A 16,230-nucleotide genomic window follows, 5' to 3' on the forward strand; every position below is an offset into this window, starting at 1 on the left:
CAGGCCCCGCCCCTGTCCCAGGCCCCGCCCCTGTCCCAGGCCCCGCTGCTGTGGCGCTGCAGCCCCCTGTCTTCCGGGCCTAGGTGAAAATTCGCCCCAGAAGACGGTTGTCAGAACGCCTGTGGCCCTCCTGTGCGCGGGCCCAAGTGCCTGTCCCCGGAAGAGGGCCCGGCCCCGGCCCGCGGCCCCAGGCCCCGCTGTGGAGGTGCCCCCAGGTAGCAGCTGCACGGAGCCGCAGGTCAGAGCCTGACCCACCTGTGTCCCGGGTGGCTGGAAGGAGGTGAGGCAGGAGGCGGACTTAGACGCCCCCACTTCACGTGGGGCTGTGACACCAGGTGTCATTCCTCGTGCTTTCCCACCTTTCCAATGTGTTAGTTCCTACTGACTCCTAGCATCTCTGTTCCTGCAGGTCAACTGATTTAAGAAGGAAAAGAAAACATCGTGTCCTGTGTTGAAATAATGAGTCGTGTTAGGGTAATGTGAATACAAACTTTAAAATGTTGGACTGCGATCTTTTTTAAAAAAACTATTCTTTGTGCAGTTCTGCAGCACTGAACTTCCTCTTTGTGAGATTTCTCTTTAGCCTGCAAATAGACATCAGATAAATCTGAGAGCCTTAACAAATTAAATTGAAGGTCAAACTGACATAAAGTGTCCGAACGTGACAAAAATCTAAAGGAAAGGTTGCAGAGGAAGCGGGAATACTTTGAAGTCTGTTGGAGGTCCAGGATGGGAGAGTGGACTTGACTGTCACTTCTTTCCTAGCTGCGAGGTGCCCAGTCCACTCTAAAATGCCTTCCAGAAGATAAGCTACTGAGTTCTAAAGTTCTGCGTGGAGCAAACAGCCAGAAACAAGTATTATGCGAATTTTGCTTCCTTCGTAAACTTGAGCAACTGAAATTAGAGAGAATTGGGAGCTAATGTTATTTCATCAGATCCTGTGCAAAGATTCACGATCTTTTCTGAATTCTCATATTCCTTGCATTCAGTGCAGAGATGTGTTCAAACACTTGCTGTTTCAGTAGACTCAGATGGCCAGGGGGTGAAGAAGGGGGTTGTAGTGTTCTTCTGTGACACAGTAGGAAAAACCCAGAAGGGAAAGTGAGGGCCTCAGCTGAGCTGCTGACCCTCTTCACCATCAAGGTGTGTCCCTTGAAAAGAGGCAGCTGGCTGGCAAGATAGCTCAGTGGTCCAAAGCACCTGCTTAGACAAGATTAAGCAACCACCAGGACCGTGGTTCGATCCCCCATACCACATGCTGCATGTGGCCACAAAAAGAAAGAAAAAGAAAAGAGGCAGCCCCTCTGACTTGGAATCAGACGTGGTGGCCCTGGGCCACCAGGAACTTACTCTGAGCACCATCATACAAGTTTTTGCCATTGCTGTAAAGCAAAGTCCAAAGAGACCCTTCTCCTAAATTCTGGTCTTAAAAGAGACCTACTGTCATTTAATGCATTTATTATGTTTGCCCTAGTGCAAATGGACAAAACAGGTCACTGGGCATAGAATTCTGCTTAATTATGTATCATGTATAGAAATAGGAAGAATAATGCAGGCAGAATCTCATCATCTTAGGAGAGAAGCTAGATAGGCAAGCAGTCTTTATTTAGTTATCTGTTTCCATCATGAGATTGCTTATGCAGAAAGATATCTTGAATGCCTATTGAGTTCCTGGCACTCAGCTAGCTTTGGGATCAGCCTCTGGCCTGAAGGGGGGAGCGGCTAGAATAAGGTGCGACTGATAGGAAGGTGTTAAATAACCCCGAGGGGGCATGACCCTGCCCCTGCAGCCTCAGAGGTGCTTCCTGCACTCCGAGTTACAGGACCACCCAGATATGCTCACTGTGCTGGTAGACAAAGCTACATGTGATGCTTAGGAAGGATGATTACTTAAGCCCAGCCTGGGTAACATAACCATTGGACATGGTCTAAATAATAAGTAAGTTAATTAAAATTTTTAAAAATTAGTGGGCCAAAAGCAAAGTAGCAAGAAAAATTAGGTTGGATATCACCAAAATTAAAACTGTTTTGCTTCAAAAGAGTGAAAAAGTGACCCCCAAAATGTGAGAAGATATTTGCAAATCATATCTGATGAGAGTAATATTTGGAGGAAGAAAGAACTCTTAAAACTCAACAGCAAAAAACAACTTGATTTATAAATTAGCAAAAACTGGAATAGCTATTTTTCCAAAGAAGGTAAGTTTAAAGGATCATATCACTAACCACTAGGGAATCCAAACCAAAACCACAAAATGCCATTTCACATCCATTAGGATAGCTACTATCAAAGCACAAAACAAGCAAACCAGAAGTAGAAAATAATGAGAGAGTGAGGTGGAAAGTAGACATCATCATGCACGACCGGTTGGGATGTAAAGTGGCGTTCCCGTCATGGCAACTCCTCCAACAGCGAACGCAGAACTGCCATCTGGTAGCAGCTCTGCTCCCAGGTGCGTGCGCTAAGCAGTGGGAAGCAAGGGCTCCAATGTGTGTGCACAGCGCTCTCGCGGCTGCACCACACTCCTGCCCGGAAGACGGAGGTGCCCAGGGGTGCAATGACAGAGGTAGGGCTGAACGGAATGTTCACCCTGGAGAGGCTGGCCCAGGATACATGCGTGAACCTCAGAAACACCATGCCGGGTGAAATGAGTCCCTCGCAAAAGGTCGGTACCATACAGTTCCACTTCGTGTGGCGCCCCTGGGCAGTCAGGCTCATTCAGTCTGGGAGCAGAATGGCAGCCACCAGAGAGGAAGTGGGTCGTGCTTGATGAGGGCAGCTTTCAGTTTGAGCAGATGAAAGGTTTTGGAGATGGGGAGTAGTTATGGTTGCCTAGCTATTTTAATATCAGTTTCTGTTTCTTCCCACTTGGGTCAGAAGAATTTTAGGATTAAATTAGGTTGTCAACTGAGCATGACATTCAGAACCTACAAGCATTCCCATACTACGCATCGGCAGGAACTGCTCGCAGCTTTACCAAGGACTCTGTGAGGTATGGCCGTCTTCTGTCTTCTGTCTTCCATCAGTGTCTCTGCGCTTGGTCCTCCTCGGCCCTGGGATGGGACCTACGGCTGCAGGCCCATAGCTCGAGGGACCGAGGCTCACCACAGAGGCTGCAAGCGACTAGACTTCAGTGAAGTCATATTTGTGTACAATTTCATGAAAATTTAAAATATTTTGAGTTAAACATTCTCCAAATACAACTCTTCTGTTGGTGCAAGTCTCTAAGGATAATGGAAAATGGTAACAGAGTCTGAAACCTTAGACCTGACTGCACCACTAAGCTCCTTCTTCTTCTTCATCTATAAAACAGACATTGAGCTTAGTGAGCTAGTGGGTGTCTCACATTCCCTACACATTCCGTGACACATTTCATCTTGTGGGACAGAACTTGGTCATAGTCAGTCGCCCACTTCATGGCATGCCTTCTTAAATGCTCAGTACTTAATACAAGTACAGCAAATGTTCCTTTCCAAGTTTTAGTTAACTTCCCTCCCTTCACCATTATTAGCTTTTACTGTATGGACAATACCATCCTTCCCTGTTAATGTCACCATCAACCAGCGTCCACCCAGCTTATTTCCCTGGAAGCAGGGACAGCAGCAGGTACTTGACATGGTGGCTGGCCTTGGGACGCCCAAAGCTGAGAGACTTGCAAAGCAGAGCCAGTTCAGGCCCCACGACTGGGCTGGCTGCTGCACTGCTCTGTTGAAAAGCAGTCCCAGTAGGAACAGTCTGAGGAGCCCCATGGAACGCGTGAGGATGTTCCCTCCCAAGGACAAAGGGCTGACATACTTACCCACCAATTTCCCCGCCATCACTGGCTGAAGGGCACCCTGGAGAATCCCCTCACTGTTCAGCCAGCACAGACTTCCTGAGCTTCTGTGCTTTGGACAGAGCTGGAGGCAGGAAGGCAAGAGCAGCGTGACAGTGCGAGGAACTGTCCACTCCCACTCGGCTGAGAGCAGAGGAAGCACTTGGGCCGCCACGCGTCTCCTGCAGTCTGTCCCTTGGACTTTCAGACCTATTTTTCCCCATGTAAAATTGATTCTGCCACCAATTTGTAAACCTCATAATCAGTTGCTAACTCTCAAAAGGCCTGAACAGAATTAGTGCCACAGCAGAAGGCCTGCGAGCTGCTCAGAGGCCATAAGGGACACCCAACCTTTCTGAATTTTCTTTGCCTGCTCAAAACGTCCTCACCCCTGCTGGGTACTCTGATGGTGTAAGTTATTTCCTTGAAAAACCAAAGCTCTTGGAGAGCTTGTCTGTGACAGCCTGAGGGAACGAGGGTGCTATTGGAATTTTTTCAGTGCTTTTATCAGGTGTGGCAGAACAGAGGCATCCTAGTGAATGTTTCAAGATTTAGAATACTTCTTCTTTCTTATACAGTTGAGCAACAATCCTAGGTGCTAATGACAACCAGATCTACTATCCTGCTAGTATAAAAATGCCTCTCTCTGTCTACTAGTCCTTTGCCATGAAGATCCAGAATGAACAAGTCGTATCATAGCCATAACCCTGTGTGTTACCTTCAGTGCATTTCCTTATAAAAGTGAGTCTCTTCTCCTTACTTCCAGCAGTAAACAAGACCTATGACCTTAAAGATGTAGGAGGAAGACGTGCAGCTTCTGCAAGGGGCTCACTGTGTGTGATGTGAGCGGAGCCACTCCTACACCTTCACCCATTTGCATCCACGAGGATCCAGCTACCAGCTCACAGCACCTTGCGTCCATCCCTAGCTGAAGGCACTGCCGCAGCATGCAGGGCAACTCCCAATCATGCTGCATGTTGTACCTGAGGGAACTGAGCCCTTCGTAGTCCTCCCCAGCGTTCCAGCAGGCCAACTTATATGGGATGTGCTATAGGAACAGTGGATCCCATCATCTTGTGCCTGTCTTCCTTGCTAGGGGTCCTTTGGTCCAAAGCAATCATGCAGGATATCGTGTCTGTGGTTAATGCCTTCTTTATGCATGAATTAACGATCCTAAAAGTGGCACGCATAGGCAAGAAGGCCAGACACATATTCAGGACAAAAGACAGTTCCAGTAAGGATGACTCATTCTCTCCTCCAGATGTAAGAGACCTGCTGTGATAAATTATCACTAAGTGCCTGGCTGGTATCCTTACAGGCTGGTACTCTGTCAAGTGCTTGGTAATGGTCTTTGCTGCTGACCTGTCAGAACTTCTGCAGAAGCTCAGCTGCCAGCTGGGGGAGAGCAGCCAATGCTCTCGGGGCTACACTGGCCTCCTTGCCTGCCAACACGGCTACTATGTTCGTGAGCCATTGCCTTCGCACCATCACGTGGGGCGGAGAGATCTGCGGGCCTCTCCTCAGAGAACATGCCATCGACCTGACTGTTAAGAGCCACCTCGTTGATGCTCCTGGCGAACAGTAGGGTGAGATACCACGTAGACTAGACGCTCTGCGCCCGCATCAGCTTGTCCACGAGGCCGCGCATGTGCAGTAGCACAGCCTTGCGCAGTCTGGGTCCCTACCTGGCCAATCAAGCAGTCCTCCCCGCCCACGGAGTGCGTGTGCCATCTCCTTCGCGAGGCCTGTTTCTCTTCAGCTCTCCAGGAGTTCTGGGCCAAGCTCTGCCTCTGGAGGTCTCCGCACTGACTTACGGAGCTGCTTGTGGATGGGGTTTGCTGTAACACTAGGCCACTTTATGGAGATCAACATATTGGGCAATTTCACTTTTAAAACATGTTTGTAATTTTCCCTCCTCTGTCCTTTGGTCACAGGGGACATCTCCTGAGGCTCGGGTGTGGAATGGTGGAGAAGTGTGGGCAGAGCACAGGTTGGCGGCTGACCTGTGCCCAGGGGACTTGCTCAGACCTGACCACGCGGATTTTCACCCTCCGGTCGCTATGCATGTGTTCACTTGTGACCCCGAGGGTTTCCCAGCTTACAGCTCAGAGTGGCCGTCGCTGATGGCAATTGCTCCGTGTTGCCTGGCAGGTGCTCAGGCTCAAGGGACCCGGGCACACTGGAAGCTGCTTGGGGAAGCAGTGGGTGGTCCTCCGGCTCAGCGCGCTGGCTGTGCGCTGCCGCTGTCCCGTGGGCTTCCCGGCACGCCTGAGTCATGGCGCCGGCAACTGGGAAGCGAGCTACGCTTCCTGACCCCGCTGCGGTCCGCTCTGGCTTTGGGCATCGCTTGAAACTGCGGACTTCTGGGCATGCCGTGAAGGGGTAGAGGAGCAACCTCCGTGTGGAGCAGCTACCTCCAAAATTAGGAGGCCGAACGTGCAGTGTCTCTTTAGGAAAACAAAATACTAATGTTTGGGCTCTCACCGCCAAGACGCCTAGTTGCCAGGCTTTTCTAGGCTGTTGGATGTGAGATCAGCGCCTGGCAACAGGAGACTCACGCAGTGTCATCACCCAACAACGAAGCAGGGACCAAGGAGGCCAGGAGACACATGCACACCTTCTTGTGGTCATCGTTCCAAACTTGGGAGACCAAAAGGAGTGAATGGACTTACAAAGAGTGATCGAAACACATGGTGAATGTTTAAACTGACAAATGCAACTGCAGTAAAGGACACGCGGCTGCTGCTCCCCTCGACATCCTGCCCTTACTTCAAACGCATGCATTGCACTTCCCGCTTTCTGAAGCAGTCCTGAGCATCCCCTTCCTGAGTTTCTTCAGTGAACGCGGCCACCAAATGCCATCCAGCAGAAACTCAGGCTCATGGAAACACCTCCGTGTGCCTCATGCACCTTAGCACAGGATCTGTCTCTGGCTGCTCCCCAAAGTCAGGGTGACATGAAAGGGAGATGTTTTGAATGCCTTGAGGCCATCGAGGTAGCCAGGACAGAGCTAAGGATGGACAAGAGGCCGGCCAGACCGCTTGGCAAGCAGCAAGCATGGCGTGCGCATGCGTGTGTCTGGAGTGAGGGCGAGCGTGTTCAAGGCGGTTAATGACACTGTCTTCTACTGCAAAGAAATTACAAAAAAATTAAATAGTCACTGTATTTTCTCAATCACACCTTGTAGTGCTGCTGTTGTGGCTGCCTCTGTGTCCTGAATTTGTTCAAAAAGTTGACCTTTCATGATCATTTTGACTTTGGAGAGGAGCTGGAAGTCCCACAGTGCCAGAGCCAGTAGAGGGGTGGCTGAGGACGCACGACAGGGGACGCACATGTTTCCAAATGAGGAAACGTTAGATGTGTTCCAAATGAGGAGAGTATTTTGAAAGGGATTAACATTAATGTGTCTGTTACTCTGAAAATGTTTTAAATTTAAACATTCACTGTATTTCTCATATACTGTGATGGGCTTGCAGGGTCTTTCCTTGAGGGGCTCAGGTTCCGCCTCTGTCACCGAGTGCTGGCTCAGGGCGGGAACCCTACAAAGGATTATGCTCTCCCGCTGTGGCTGCCAACGTTTGCCTGCTACTTCCTGCTTTCAATTTTCTCTGGTGATGATGTTAAATAATCATTTTTCGGGTCCTGACTTGTTCTCATTGCCAAGAACACAGTGGTCTGCTAGCCAGTACTGCAGGGACCTAGGACTTCACACAGGTTGCCACTCTGCTCTCGTGCCTGCCACACTGCTCGTGCCCACCTGGCCCTTGCTGTTAAGTACACCCACCTGGACTCAGCTCATGGGACCCTTTGGTTGCCATCAGCCATATGAAGCCCCATTCTGAGGCAGCATTTTCTTCTGTGAACCCAGATTCAGGTGAGACAGTGCCCTAGGCTTCCGAAAGCCTGCTTGTGCGTGTCTTACTGTTGCAGGTAGCATCCCAGGAAACTTGGTAAGGCAGGGGATCCCCTAGCATCCTCACTGTGATAGTCTTACCTCCTGGAGCCACCTGACCACATCAGGACAGCTCTGACATATCTCCACCAGTGTTCAAGGCACCTTGGCACTGTGTGTTGGGACATGACAGAATGTGGAACCTCAGTCATGGGAATACATTTCCAAGCCAAGGAACTGCCATCTCCTCAGACTTACATCTCGCACTCAGGTGCTGTCTACTATCTTTGAATCTGTCGCTGTCACCCTTTTCTCTTGCTTGGCAGCATCTTCCCATAACTTTTGCTGTAAGCAATTGCCTCCCATAGCAGAGATCGTACCTCCCCTGGCATGGCCGGCTGGGACTTGACACATTATCATCTGAAAGCAGTCAGGACAGTCAGTGGAGGAGACCCCAAGGAGGACATGTGTCACCTGGCAAGATGCTCAGCTTAGAGGTGCTCTTCCTCTCCAGCAAGGAAGACTGCTGACCTTTGGCAAGGGAGACTCACTTCCACAGCCTGGAGGGGCACACTCCATGTGAAGTCTTCATCCACATCCCCCAGATGCCTCCAACCAAGTCTCAGAACCCCGTGTTTCCCCATGTTTCCCATTAAAGTCCCTTTGGCACCCACAGGGAAGCCCCATGCAGCTGTGGGCTGTGCAGAGCGGCATGAGATCCGATCCTGGGAATGCTCCTTCAGCCCAAGGCCAGACTCTAGCAATGGCAGACAGTGTCCTTGACCCCTATAGTTAAGTGCTGGTGTCTCCTCCTTGCTAAGAACCCTGACCTATATGCCCTGTCCATTGCTACCAGGATAACCATGGCAAGGGTTATCACATGCTTGTTTTATAAAGCTGGTGCTGAAGCCAGGAAAGATCCTAGCAGTTGCAGTTGGGGTCTTCCCCTCATTTTTTTCCAACCTTGTGTTATGTTCTTGGGGACAAGCTAAAAGCAACTGGTTAGTTTGCCAGTCCTTGCTGCCTTCAAAATCTGGTGCCCAGGAGCTAGAATTTTCTTCCACTTTCATGGCAATCTCTGGGTTTATCTCTGGGAGAGGATGCTAAGCTATCTTGATGAGAAATGGTGTAGGTTTTTCTATTGTGTGAACTTCCGTTCTGTCTCCCATTCCTTGGGGTCTCATGGGGCTGAAGTAGTGAGATGAATCTTCTGGGCTTCTTCACTGTGGATTCTTTCCTGACTTTGGACCTTGGTATGATTATTATTTGTACTTGAATCTGTCTGCTTACACTTTCCTTGCAAACACCCATTGTGTCACTTTGAAGAATTTGTATTTCCATAGCCCATGCTTGCAGTTCATGTCCTCGTGGGGAGGTGGGCCTGCGCATGACACGTCTAAATGCTTTTCTTGCTCCTGGCTCTCTCCTGCCTCCCCCTCCACCCATTGGTCCCCTTGGCTTTCATAGGAGTTCTATGTCCTGTGTAACTTGAAGAGTTCCTCTGATCACAGATCCGAAGTCACCCTCAGAGGAGAGACTGTGGGCAGCTGGGATAAAAAGCCTGCTGCGTGCTGGGGGCTGAGGCTTATGCTGCCTTCCTGGGGACTCTCTGCACTCTGCTTTCTTCTCTGCCTGGAGCTGTCTGAGCTCCAGGCACATGGCATCTGTACTTTTACAGAATGGGCCTGCCCCACACACTTTAGAAGTAGTGTTTTGTGCTGTTTTGGGAGAACAGGAAAAATGAAAAGGATACTGTGAAGAACGTTCTCCAAACCATGGCTTGCCAGACTCACTGTGGTGGGATGGCCCTTTGAGGGGTCCTCTCTGGCCTGCCCCACCAACAATCACCCCTCCCCTGCCCGCTCCTCCAGGTCAGGCCCCTGCTGGCCGGCTGGCAGAGTTGCAGGCTGGTCTTGAGCCTGCCCATCCAAGCACAGCAGGGATTTTGCAGTGCTGCTTGAGGCTTCTGTTCCCATTTGAAGTCGTTATTGTGTCACCTTGGGAATGAGAAATGGGGTTGAAAAGAGAAACTCAAAGCATAGGACCAGGAGAAGCACTGGTGAGAAGTCAAATTTAGAAATGGATGTTCACAGGCGGTGGGGGTCAGTGCAGCGGCAGCAGCACCTCAGCCCTTGGCATCAGGCTCTTCGCACTCTTCCCTCTCACCTCTGCTTGTGACTGGCTTGATTCACACGTACGGAGCTGCAGCTCCTTTTCCAGGAACTGTTCGGTTCACGCAGTGGAAGAGCTTGGCTGTCAGCTCCCCGCTCCTCTGCCCCTTCTTTGTTCCTCCAATTTCTCATGTCCACTTTATTTCTTATAGTTGTTGTTTTGTTTCTTTGGTTTGTTGTTGTGTCTTATTTGTTGTTGTTCACTTAGCATGATTTTTTCCCCTTGGGGGGCTGTAATGTAGATGTCTTTTGTTGAGTTTTATTTTTATTAGTGTATAGCTGCAACTTTCTCTTTGTGCTTGCAGTGCACAGTGATTACCTGCACTACTTGCTTTGTAACAAGAACAATGAAAGGCAAGAGTGAAACAAAAGGTAAACCATCAAAAACACACGTCGCAGGCCAGTCAAATAACTCAGAGGACTAAAGCACCTGCTTAGACAGGCGCAGGGACTGGGGTTCAATCCCCAGAGTGCTGTGTCAGCTCCACCCCGGGGCATGCTCAGATGGAGACTGAGACTGGGCGTGGTGGCACACGCCAGTAATCCCAGTACTCAGGAGGCTGAAAACAGGAGAATCACTACAAGTCCGATCTGTGTAGTGGACCCTGTAGACCCTACATTAAAACAAAACAGTCCAGAAAAGCAAGTTTTATATATCAACATATTGCAATTTTAAAAATGAAAAATGAGAGGTCGTGCCTTAGGTTTCATCAAAAGTGAGCTCTGGAGCCAGGACTTGGCCACCAGTGGCTCACCTGGGGTGTGGTGCCGGAAGCGCAGAGGGTGCCATGGTGTGAGATCGGCTGCAGGGGAGCAAGGTTCATATGCAGCTTGCTACTGGGTGCAGTTGGGGTTCCAGGTCCCCCGGGCATGGCTGAGCCTGCCCAGGCAAGAGAACAGAGGGTGATGTCCCCACCCACTACCTCCTGCCCATCTGGCCAGGTTGCTCACCGGTGTTCACCTGCAGCTGGGGCTTGGTGAGAAGCGAGGTCAGCAGATGCCAGGCCCAGCGGCAGGACACAGCTGGGCCCTGGTGTCACCAGCTTTGTATTTTTGTCTGAATAAAGCCATCTGCAAATTTAGATTTTTCTGTTTCACTTTTCTTTAAACACAAAGTACTTCTCGAGATGCTGTTAGGTCCTGCTAGGCGCCATGATGATAGCAGTACCTTCCAGTGTCTCGGCTTCCCCCAGGACACTTCTTTATTAATCATCTTGCTTCTGTTCAAGCACTCCTCGGGCTGGAATTATCACCCTCACTTTGTTGTGAAAGAGCTGTGGCCACACTGAGTTAAACGTCCCCCCAAACCATGAAGAAGGCTGCCTGTGCTCACATGCGGTGCTTTACCCTGAGCCTGGTGCTTGCACACTTCCCTATAGTAGCGCAGACTGTCCCAGCCCAGGGCCCACGACATAACGACGAACAGTGTTCAAACATTATGAGGTTGTAAGCGTTGAGTCGCCGCGAAGGAAGACCCCAAGAGTCGGTCTCTCATGCAAATCACAAAGGGAAAGTTTTATTATCTACGTATACGTAGGGCGGTCTGCACACGCAGGAACAGAGCGCGCCTTTAGTGTAGCAGGCATAGTTTTTAAAGACAAAAACCACAAAATTGGGCGGGAGCAAGCAAGTTACAGAAGCAGATTGCATTGGTTAGTGTAGGTTGACCTTTACAATAATTGGTGGATTACAATACCGGATGACCAGATGGAGTAAGTCTGGGGGTAGTGGGGGGGACTACCTTGTGGTTGTCATATTCTGGGAACGTTTTTAAGAAATTGGGGCACTGTGACCTGGGACATCCTGTTGTTATGGCTTTAAATAGTTAGGCCATGAGTTTGGGAATGTATGTCTCTTGCAAGAATTTAAACAAGGGGAGGACCAAGGGCAACTTCTTGGCTAACTCAGTGGTTTTAGTTGCTTTCCAAGTAACAGGACCCCATCTGGGGTTTTTATGTCCTCTTTGTTTTAGGAACATAGATTACTCAGGCTCTATAGCCACAAACCAGTGGGTGGGCCCCCTTACTGAAAGACATTTTATTCTTAACCTCATATATATTCTTAAAATTGTTGGACTTTACAAGGTGTCATGTTGACTATTTTCTCTGCAGTGACCTCAGGACCTCATCCATGTTAGGCCAGTGCTCTGCCACGGGGCTGCACCCCACTCCTACAAATCACTTGATATTGTAGTGTGACTCTCTTGTGCCCATATCCCTCATAGGTCCACGTGGGACACATAGAAAATGAGGAAACACTATAAAGGTGTAAGAAGACTGAGGAATAGAAGACCTAAAACTAACCCAGATAGGGAAAGAGTGAGAAGAAACTGAACAATCGCCTATCATAGCTAAGAATTAGGGCAGGGCAGGGGAGTTAGCAGATTGTTTGCCTGCCTTCAGTGGTAATGTAATTTTCTTTTTATTATTTTTTAATTTATGTATTTTGTGCAGGGTCTCACCATGCAGCTTGGACTTGTAGTGATCCTTTTGTTTTCAGCCTCCCTAGTGCTGGGATTACAGGTATGTGCCACCATGCCCCATTTTGGTGGCCAGCTCAGCATGCCTTGGAGCAGGGCCAGCGTCGCATGGGGTTCTGGGTATGGAACCCCAGTCCCTGCACTTGCCTAAGCAGGTGTGGTAATGTAATTCTCTGCAAGAAGAATGAAATAGATTATAAATGTAAGACACAGTCCTCTTGGGATTTGCTATAGGCCAACCATTAGTCCAATTCTTAATTTTCCTCAACTCGTACTGAAATTGTCATAAACTGAAGACCGGACAGGGATGAGAAAGGAAGCCTGTGTCTGAAGTAATCTTGCCTGAAATCAGACTAACACACTAAATAGAAACTGTAGCCTCCAAAGCTGCGCTTTGCCATTTCTAGGAACACAGAGCGCTATTGCCCTGGAGAAAATCTGGGCTCTGACAGTATCATGAAGGAAAGGCCGAGAACGACGTGAGCCTCAAATCAGGATTAAATCCACAGAGCTGCCAAAACACGCTCGCGGGGGAGCAGGCCTTGATTCCTGACGTGGGATCCACTTCCTGCCCCTTCTCTCTCTCTTCGAAGAAGGTGAAGACGAACTCTCTGAGCTTTCAGAGACCCTGCTTGTCTCTTCTCTGGGTCGTCGCTGGCACGCTCACCACGTTGTCCCTTTTGCTTCCTCGTGGCACTCGGGAGTCCGATGCAGGCACCGTGCACGCAGCCCTGATGCTGCGCAGGACTTAGTGCCTGCTGAGTGACTTGGTGGCTTCTTGGGAAGCTAAAATTCTAAATGCTTTTCTGGAAAAATTTGGAATTCTACATTCCTTAATTCCAGGTGTGTGTGTGTGTGTGTGTGTGTGTGTGTGATACTGGGGATCAGACTCAGAACCTCACGCTTGCCAGGCAGGCTCTTATGCTGCTGAGCTGTCTCCCAGCTCCTGCAGGTTCCTTAGTTCCATCTGCAGCTCGGCCTAGCCTTCCTCAGAATAGCTCCACTCTCCTCAAGATTTCACTTTTCATTGCACTTGGCCTCGGACCTCTCCCTGCATCAAGGACATTATGAGTGTTTAAAAAGGGTGCAAAGATTTAGATATAAAAATAGGAACACTAAATCTTCTAGAAAATAAAGTAGGGAAGACCCCTGAAGACCTGGGCATAGGTGAGAACTTCCTGAACAGAATTCCAAAAATCCCAATTGCATAGGACAGAATATACGCAGACTGGGAGTCGCCGATGGGATCCGAGCGGACTGAAAAGCGTCCACACAGCCAAGGACACAAGCCACAGGTGAAGAGACAGCCTCGGGGCCGGGAAGGAGATGCTGCCAGCCGCGCCTTGGACTCATATCTAGAATGTATATAAAAACTCAAAAGATAGACACCTCCCCCACAGAATAGAAGACTCATTCTGTGCAACTGAAAAGGTGCCCCTCAGAAGAAGTATAGGCAGCCCATGAATACACACAAGATGCTCAACGTGTCTGGCCAGCAAAGAATGGCAAGTCAAAACAACACGAAACGCCATCTTCCTCCACAAAGAATGGCTGTCATCGAGAAAGCACCAGGACATGCAGACAAGGATGTGGCACAAGAGAACTCGAGCCGCTGAGAAGGAGCGTTAGCACAAGCACTCCGGAAATCATGGCGATTTCTTGCTCTGAAACTGACAAGTGCAGTTCCACGGGACCAGCCACATCTCCCCTGGTATCTTCCCCAAAGCACAGTGCCACAGATCACAGAGAAACTACAGAAACAACTCACACGACACTGGCAGATGAGTGGCCAAAGAAGACGAGTCCATGCATGGGGGACTCCCGGCTCTCAGGAAGGGTAGCTTCAGTCACTTGCGGTGAAGTGGACGGCTCCTGAGGCCGTGGTGCTGCGCGAAATGAATCAGACGGCCAAGACTACGTGGGCCCTGTTTCTCTCACACAAGAAACTCCAAAGTGCAAAATAAAGAAGAGGTGATCGGGCACATGCAGGTAGATGATTTTGCAGATGTAGAAGGGAAAAAGGGGAAAGGGGTAAAAAATGATCTTGTTTCGATGCCTTTACTTACCAATTCATTAAAACAGATGTAATTACACTATTATGTATTGTGACCAAACTAATAAACCTATTTTTTTTTCATTTATTTATTTGGCACAAGGTCTCACTACGCAGCTTGGACTCAGTGATTCTCCTATTTTCAGCCTTCCCTGCACTGAGATTAAAGGCATGTGTCGCCACACCTGGACTCAGTCGCCAGCTCAACACGCCCCAGGGGTGGGGCTGGTATGGCATGTAGGACCGGTGATCTAACTCTTGTCCCTGCACTTGCCAAAGCAGGCAATTAGTCCACTGAGCTATCTCGTGAGCCCTACCAAACCTATTTTGAAAAAATAAAAATAAAAAAATAAATTGTACCTAATGAATTCTGATTTTGCACAGGACTAAGAATTCAGGACAAAACCAAAAATAAAATAGCCAGGTATGGCGGTGCATGCCTGTAATCCTGGCCCTTGGGAGGCTGTGGCAGGAGGGTCACTGCTGATTTGAGGCCGTCTTGGTCATGTAGTGAGCTGGATGACAGCCTGGACTTCACTGTGGGAAGGCCACGCCTGGCCGAGTGGGCTGGATATCACAGTGTGGCATGGGAAGGGCTGAATTTGGTGTTTGGCGGGGTCAGGGCTCCACAGGTCAGGTTGGCCACGTGGACACACACATGTGGCACTCTGGTGCTCTGTGGACTCTGTTCTCTGCCAACAGCCTGTCTGTTTGCCCAGGTTCTCGTCGATCGGGGTCTGACTGGAGTCATCAGCTCAGGGCCAACCTGAACTGGTTTGCTATTACTGTTCCCCCACGGGGTCTGAGATGCAGATGACAGCTGAACCATGAGGACACTGGTGAGTGGCTCTGTCCATCCCCAACCTACCTACTGAATACTTTGGGATTTTCTATTACTGAAGTCAGTTTGGCTGTGGAACTTCCATCACATGCAGCAACTCCTGAGCTGATCTCCCAGGCAGAGCAGTGGTAGACCACCTGTCCCAGCATGCATGCTTCCCCCTCCCATAACAAGAGACCAGGACAAGAGTAAAGGGCTGCACATAGCACCCCATGTGTGCAGCTGGCTCGCTGGACAGGGTGTGGGTAGTTCTAACTCCAGGGAACCACGCTCTTGTTCCTGAAGCACGAGAGAAGCTTATCTCTTTTTAAAGAGAGAGAGGAATATTTATTCTTTTCCACACTAATAATGCATTGTCCCATATATTTGAAAATTAGGATGTTTGATTAAAAGGTGTTTGAATTTGGGCATATTCCAAATACAAGGGCAAGGGAAATGAGGGAAGGGTTTCCTCCTTAGGGCGGGAAGTCCTGAAGATGAAGACTCAAACTTCTGAGGACAGGGACAGCATTTTGTGTTTGTGTTCCTAGGATCCAAGGGTACACCGAAGAGATCCAGTCTGCCAAGTAGACACAAAAAATCTGAAGACCTGGGAAAGTGTGTACCAAATGGCATCACGCAGAGGAGGCCACTACAAAAATGTCAAGACCAGGATCCTAGCTGTGGGAAGTGTCACCGTGCCAAACCTCACCAAGACTTTTATGATTTCATTTTTAAGTGACACAAACTTTCAAAACTACAATCCCACTTTATTTACGTATAAAAAGGCATCTGTTCCTTTCTACAAAAGCTGACTTTTCCCCAGAGAGCGCTGTAGAAAGGAGAAAAAGGGTAACTGGAGAGCAGCAATCAAGGAACCTTCCCCAGCCGGGTACTGGCTCAGCGTGGACAGCGATAAGGCATTTTGACAGCTATGACACATGGTGAAAATGCTTCTACCTCCCTCCCAAGGCCTTAATTATGAGAAAAGCGAGATGTTCTC

The sequence above is a fragment of the Octodon degus genome, unplaced genomic scaffold, assembly GCF_000260255.1.
Source record: "Octodon degus isolate 3935 unplaced genomic scaffold, OctDeg1.0 scaffold00034, whole genome shotgun sequence".
Taxonomy (NCBI): Eukaryota; Metazoa; Chordata; class Mammalia; order Rodentia; family Octodontidae; genus Octodon; species Octodon degus.